Raw genomic sequence first — 7,692 nt, forward strand, 5'->3', positions numbered from 1 at the left:
CTAGGGGAGGGATAGCAGGGGGTGGAGGTATAGGGGAGGGATAGTATCAGGAGAAATACCTAATGTAGATGGTGGGGTAATGGATGCAGCAAACCATCATGGCATGTGTATACCTATGTAACAAACCTGCATGTTCTGCTCCTGTACCCAAGAACTTAAAGTATAATAAAAAAACAACTGAATAATAATCATCATCGTCATATTGCTCCCCACAGCCACCACCACCCAGTGGAGTGGCCAACAGGGGACCTGCATATGGCCTGAGCCAGGAGGTGCAGCAGAAAACTGAGAAACCATACGACGCAGACCAGGAGCAGATCAATGGATCACCAGTGGATCACCAGCCAGTGTGGAAAGGATGTGGGCTGGCCCCAGCTTGGGCACGAGAACTTCCAAAACTTGCTCAAGGAGGGCACGGAGCTATGTGAGCTCATTAACACACTAAGCCCCGAGGGGCAGGGCCCAGTTAAAAAGATCCAGGCTTCCACCATGGCCTTAATGCAGGTGGAGCAGATATCTCAGTGCCTGCAAGCAGTGGAGTGCTGTGGCATTAACACCACCAACGTCTTGCAAACTGTGCACTCTAGGAAGGAAAGAGCATGGCCTGTGTGCGTGATGAACCTGGGTGGGCTGGCAGTAGCCCAAGATGATGGGCTCTTCTCTGGGGATCCCAGATGGTTCCCTACGAAAGCCAAGGAGAATCCTTGGAACTTCTCAGACAACCAGCTACAAGAGGGCAGGACATGATTGGGTTACAGATGGGCACCAACTGCGTGTCTCAGGCTGGCATGACCGGCTATGGGATGTCACGCTAGATCCTCTGATCTGAAGACTAAGCTCTGATTTTTGTTTTCTCTTGCCCTAATTCCTATCTAAGGGGTCTGGGGAGTCATGCCCTACAAACCATAAATTACCATCAGATGGATTTTATTTAACCCAGTATATTATGACTGACTTTCCAACCTGACTATGGAATAACATTAGAAGGAAGAAAATAAAAATATTTTATCCCAAAACATGTTTCTTTGCCATATCTTCATATGGCCTGCAAAGTTGTCCTTTGTGGGGACTATTTTGCATCTGTAAAGACTCTCTATTAACATAGCTACATCTTTTTTTTTTTCCAGGCCCTCCCAATCCTAAAGAGATGAAAAGTCTAGCATCTTTTTGTTGTTGTTGAGATGGAGTCTTGCTCTGTTGCCCAGGCTGGAGTGCAGTGGCATGATCTCCGCTCACTGCAACCTCTGCCTCCTGGGTTCAAGTGATTCTCCAGCCTCAGCTTCCCAAGTAGCTGGGATTACCGGCACGTGTAACCACACCCAGCTGATTTTTGCATTTTTTAGTAGAGATGGGGAACCTAGGTCTCAGGCAACCTCCGCCTCGCATGTTCAAGTGACTCTTACTTGATTCTTGTGCCTCAGTCACTCAAGTTGCTGGGATTACAGGTGCATGCCACCATGCCTGGCTAGTTTTTGTATTTTTAGTAGAGACGGGGTTTCACCATGTTGGCCTGGCTGGTCTCAAACTCCTGACCTTAAATGATCTACCACCTCAGACTCCCAAAGTGCTGGGATTACAGGCATGGTCCACCACACCAGACCTGGGGATCAGAGTTTTTAAGGGCAACTTTAAAAGCCTTAAAAGTGAGCTGTGAGTGCTGATCGGTCAGGTCACAGATGAACTCACAGGGAGTTGAAGATGTCTTCTTGCGCTGAGTCAGTTCCTGGGTGGGGCCCACAAGATCAGATGGGCCAGTTTATTGATCTGGGTGGCACCAGCTGATCCATCAAGTGCAGGGCCTGCAAAATATCTCAAGCACTGATCTTAGGAACAGTTTAGGGAGGGTCAGAATCTTGTAGCCTCCAGCTGAATGAGTCCTAAACCATAATGTCTAATCTTGTGGCTAATTTGTCAGTCCTACAAAGGCAGTCCAGTCCCCAGACAAGAAGGAGGTTTGTTTTGGGAAAGGGCCATTGCCCAGGCTGGAGTGCAATGGCACCATCTCAGCTCACTGTAACCTCTGCCTCCCACAGTCAAGCTATCCTCCTGCCTCAGTCTCCTGAGTAGCTGGGATTACAGGCGCCTGCACCATGCCCAGCTAATTTTTGTATTTTTAGTAGAAACGGTGTTTCACCGTGTTGGCCAAGCTGGTCTCGAACTCCTGACCTCAGGTGATTCACCTACCTCAGCCTCCCAAAGTGCTGGAATTACAGACATGAGCCACCATGCCCTGCCCCATCTTTGTTGTAAGCTATAAACTAAGCTCCTATCAAAGTTAGTTCAGGCTTCGCCCAGGAAGGAACAAGGACAGCTTAAAGTCAGAACCAAGATGGAGTCAGTTATATCTCTTTCACTATCTCAGTCATAATTTTGCAAAGGCGGCTTTACTTCTCCCACAGCTTTGGCTACAGGGATTTAATTTATAGGGAGGGGTCTGTGGCAGCTGCTACCCCAGCCACTGCTGCACCGTGCTCACCACACATCTGGGGTAGCCTTGCCTGGCAGAGGCCCTCTGGTTTCTCATTTTCCATTCCCCTCACTATGGCTAGGAGTGGGGGTGAGGGAACAGAGGAAGGAGGGCTGCCTACCATGGTCTGGGGCTTGAGGAATATGAGCTGTTGATTTAAATTTTAAAAACCCAGGGCAGATGCAGTGGCTCATGCCTGTAATCCCAGCACTTTGGGAGACCGAGGCAGACTGATCACCTGATGTCAGGAGTTTAAGACCAGCCTGGTCAACATGGTGAAATCTTGTCTCTACTAAAAAAATACAAAAATTAGCTGGGTGTGGTGGCGGGTGCCTGTAATCCCAGCTACTCGAGAGGCTGAGGCAGGATAGCTGCGCCATTGCACTCCAGCTTGGGCAACAAGAGTGAAACTCCATTTCAAAAATTAAAAAAATAAAAAATAAAGTGAGTCTCCCTCAGACAGCATATAGTTTGATCATGTCTTTTTTATCCGTCTGCCAGTATTGTCTTTTGATTGAAGTGTTTAGTCAATTTATATTTAATGTAATTATTGATAAGGTAGGATTTTATCTGCCATTTTGCTATTTGTTTTCTATATTTCCTATGGCATTTTGTTGTTCCTCTATTCCTTTATTACTGCCTTCTTTTGTGTTAGATATTTTCTCATGTACCATTTTAATTCTCTTGTCATTTATTTTTTCCTTTATTTTTTAGAGATGGGATCTTGCTATGTTGCCCAGGCTAAACTTGAACTCCTAAGCTCAAGCGATCCTCCTACCTCAGCCTTCCAAGTAGCTGGGACTATAGGTATGTGCCATCACACCCAGCTGTTATTATTTCTCTTACTGTATTTTCTATTTATTTTCTGTTGTCCTTGTGATTACAGTTAACATCTTAATTTATAACAATCTTCTTTAAATTTATACCAACTTAATTTCAATAGCATACAAGAAGTTTGTTCCTATATAATTCTACTACTTCCGCACTAGTTTGTGCTATAATAGTCATACAAAAGCCCAATACAGTTTTATAACTATTGCTTATTCAGTTATCTTTTAAATCAGGTAGAAGAAGGAAAGATTTACAAACAAAAAAACATTTATAATGTCTTTTATATTTACCTATATAGAAGGTATCTTTACTAGTGTGCTTTATTACTTTGTGTGGGTCAGAATTACTGTCTATTTCCTTTTATTTGTACAGGGTCTCATTCAGTCACCCAGCCTGGAGTGCAGTAGTGTAATCATAGCTCACTGCAGCTTCGAACTCCAGTGCTTAAGTGATCCGCCTGCCTCATCCTTCCAAAGTGTTGAGATTACAAGCATGAGACACCATGCCTAACCCTCAGTTTTGCTTCCTTCCTTTCTTTTTTTTTTTTTTTTGAGTCTCACTCTTTCTCCCAGGCTGGAGTGCAGTGGCACCATATCAGCTCACTGCAACCTCCGTCTCCTGGGTTCAAGCAATTCTCCTGCCTCAGCCTTCAGATTACAGGTGCCCACCACTGTGCCCAGCTAATTTTTTAATATTTTTATTAGAGATGGGGTTTCATGTTGGCCAGGCTGGTCTCGAACTCCTAACCTAAGGTCATCCACTCACCTCAGCCTCTCAAAGTGCTGGGATTACTGGTGTGAGCCACCGCATCCTGCCCAGTTTTTTGTTTTTAACAAGTGAATGTCTTTATTTCTCCTTCACTTTTAAAGGAGAGCTTTCCTGGATATAGAATTATTGACTGCGTACTTTTTAATTTTGGTACTTCATATGTTACCCCAGTACCTTCTGGTCTCCATGATTTCTGATGAGAAATTCTCTGTTAATCTTACTGAGGCTTTACTGTATGTGACAAGGCACTTCTCTCTTGCTGCTTTCAAGATTCTCTTTGTCTTTGTCTTCAGCAGTTAGATTAGGATGTTTTTAAGTGTTGATCTCTTTAAGTTTATCTTACTTGGAGTTTGGTGAGGTCTGGATGTGTGTATTAATGTTTTTCATCATATTTGTGAAGTTGTAGGTCATTATTATTTCAGATATTAATTATGCTCCATTCTCTCTCTCCTCTCTTCTGAGACTCCCATTATGGTATAGGCTGATACGCTTGATGGTGGCTCAAAGATCTCCGAGTCTGTTTATTTTTATTCATTTATTTTCTTTCTATTCCTCAGATTGGATTATCTCAATTGACCTATTTTCAAGTTTGCTGTTGTACCCCTTTAATGAATTTTTCATTTCAGGTTTTGTACTTTTCAACTTCAGAATTTCTATCTGGTTCTTTTTTTAATATAATTTCTATATTATCATTGATATTTTACATATGGTGACACATTGTTCTCATGCTTTCCTTTAGTTCTTTAGACATATTAGTTCTTTGAACATATTTTTAATAGCTGATTTAAAGTCTTTGTCTAGTAAGCATAATGTCTGGGCTTCCTAAAGGACACCGGCACCATATTACCTTTTTTGACCTAGTCTTATAAGTCAAGTGGCATCATTTTGTTCAGGCAGTCACAGAAGTCCACCCAATTTCAACTGGGGAGTGGCAAGGCTCTGGAAGAGCAAGTGGGACCAGAAATCCTTCTGTGACTATTTATGGAAAATATAATCTGCCACATTTACTGTTTTGGAAAATTAAGTCACTAATGGCAGCACTGCTTATAGTCAAGTCACCAGTTCAATACACTTGTCTCAGCCTGCATTAGTACCATAAAGCACATATATGAAGATGATTTTTTTTTTTTGAGATAGAGTCTTGTCCTGTCACCTAGTCTGGAGTGCAGTGGCGTAATCTTGGCTCACTGCAACCTCCGCCTCCCAGGTTCAAGCGATTCTCCTACCTCGGCCTCCTGAGTAGCTGGGACTACAGGCGTGTGCCACCGTGCCTGGCTAATTTTTGTATTTTTAGTAGAGATGAGGTTTCATCATATTGGCCAGGCTGGTCTCGAACTCCTGACCTTGTGATCTGCCCACCTCAGCCTCCCAAAGTTCTGGGATTACAGGCGTGAGCCACCATACCAGGTCATTAAGATGATTTTTAAGATGTGAGCCTTAAACTACTTCTTGGGCCTTCCAGAGTTGTAGTGACCAAGCATTTTTATATTAAAGTACCTTTCATAAATTATCTTTATTTCTCGTTTGTATAACAATTAGGATATTACATTTATTTTTTGTATGAAATAATGAGTAAGTTTTATAATTTTTCATTGAAGTATAACATCTTCAGTGTATAATTCAAGGAATTTTTTCAAAGTAATAGTACTTATTTGTTATCTCACAGTTTCTACTGGTCAGGAATTCAAGAGCAGCTGAGTTGGGTGGTTCTGGCTCAGAGTCACTCACCAGGTTGCAGTCAGATGTCGGCTGGGACTGCAGTTATCTGCAGGCTTAACTGGGACTGGAAGATTCACTTTCAGTGTGTTTCACATGGCCAGCAAGTTGGTGCTGGCTGGTAGTTGGGGGCCTCAATTCCTTTCTCCATGGGGCTCTCCCTGATTTTTTTTGAGTGTCCTGACAATATGGTGGATGGATTCCCAGGGAGCAAATAATCCCAGAGACCAAGGTGGAATTAGCAATACCATTTATTATCTAGACTTGAAAGCCACATGCCTCCTGGGTGGGCACGGTGGCTCACTCCTGTAATCCCAGCACTTTGGTAGGCCGAGGCAGGTGGTTCACAAGGTCAGGGGTTCAAGACCAGCCTGGCCAATATGGTGAAACCCTATCTCTACTAAAAATACCAAAAAATTAGTCAGGCATAGTGGCACATGCCTGTAATCCCAGCTACTCAAGAGGCTGAGACAGGAGAATCGCTTGAACCAGAGAGGCAGAGGTTGCAGTGAGCCGAGATTGCACCACTGCACTCCAGCCTGGGCAACAGAGTGAGACTCCGTCGCAAGAAAAAAAAAAAGAAAAGAAAAGAAAAAGAAAGCCATATGCCATCATTTCTACCATATTCTATTGACCACACAGGGCCAACTCTGATTCGCTCTGGGAGGGGACTACACAAGGGCATGAATACCAGGGGCTAGGATTACTGGGGGATGGCTACCAAAGTGCCCCATCGATGGATTCTATTCTGGGTTCCATAGTCACGTCAGTGTCTTGCATCACCTCTTTTTTTTTTTTTTTTTGAGACAGAGTTTCACTCTTGTCACCCAAGCTGGAGTGCAATGGCACAGTCTCGGTTCATGTGCATCACTTCTTAACTTCCTGTGTCTTGAATGTTGCATTGGTATTTTCCAACAATCACCCTTGGCTCCTCAAGGCTGTGCCCTCCTTAGTATCTTTGAGTTCTGAGAACACTGTTTATTATTAGCCAACCATAATTCCCATTGCCAAAGCTCCAAGGCTCATCTGCCTGTTTTTCTGGAGGTTTTCAAATAGACAAGGATGTGTTAATGACACGGTATGTTATCTGTTATGTTTTGGCAGGCAGCATGGAAATGTGACTTTTTAAACAGAAAAAATAACATTGTAATTTTATTCTTAAACAACCACAATTACTTACTAATGGCATGTGTGCCTGTTGGGCACAGCACAGGTCCTCAAACCGTGGACTCAAATTAGACATTGCCATTCACATTTGCTGTTCCACATTGCTATTTACACACTACTTGCTTTTTTAATAAAAGGAAACATTTTTCATTTAAACAGTTTTTAATTAAAAAACAGTTTGAAATAAAAGAAAACATTGATGAACATTTTGTTTTCAATTTTGCACCACTACTAACGATATTCCAAAGAATGTCTCATACAAATATCCGTGTTCCTATGTGGGAGTGTTTCACAACAGTTATTAGAACTGGAATTTCTGGCTCTTTTTTTTTGCGTTTCCAATCTTACTAGGTAATTCTGAATTGTTCTCCATAGTAATTTACTCATTTATGCTCCTAAAGTGTTTAAGAATTTCCCTTTTCTCCATTCTTGCCAAGTTGAGTATTATTAAACTTCTCCGTATCTGCCAATCTGATGGGTGTGAATTGCATCTCATTTTTTAAAAAATTAAGGTAAAATATGTCTAACATAACATATACCTGCATCTCTCTCTCTCTTTTTTTTTTTTGAGATGGAGTTTTACTCTTGTTGCCCAGGCTGGAGTGCAATGGCACAATCTTGGCTCACCGCAACCTCTGCCTCTTGGGTTCAAGTGATTCTCTTGCCTCAGCCTCCAAGTAGCTGGGATTACAAGCACACACCACCATGCCCAGTCAATTTTGTATTTTTAGTAGAGGTAAGGT

General features: G+C 42.6%; 1 pseudogene; it reads left to right on the forward strand.

Annotated features, from left to right (window-relative positions):
* Positions 1-203: 203 nt before the first annotated feature.
* On the forward strand, positions 204-824 carry LOC105728418 (transgelin-2-like; annotated as a pseudogene).
* Positions 825-7,692: the final 6,868 nt, after the last annotated feature.

This window comes from Aotus nancymaae, unplaced genomic scaffold (genome assembly GCF_030222135.1).
Source record: "Aotus nancymaae isolate 86718 unplaced genomic scaffold, 86718_ANA_hifiasm-v0.15.2.pri h1tg000079l, whole genome shotgun sequence".
Lineage (NCBI taxonomy): Eukaryota > Metazoa > Chordata > Mammalia > Primates > Aotidae > Aotus > Aotus nancymaae.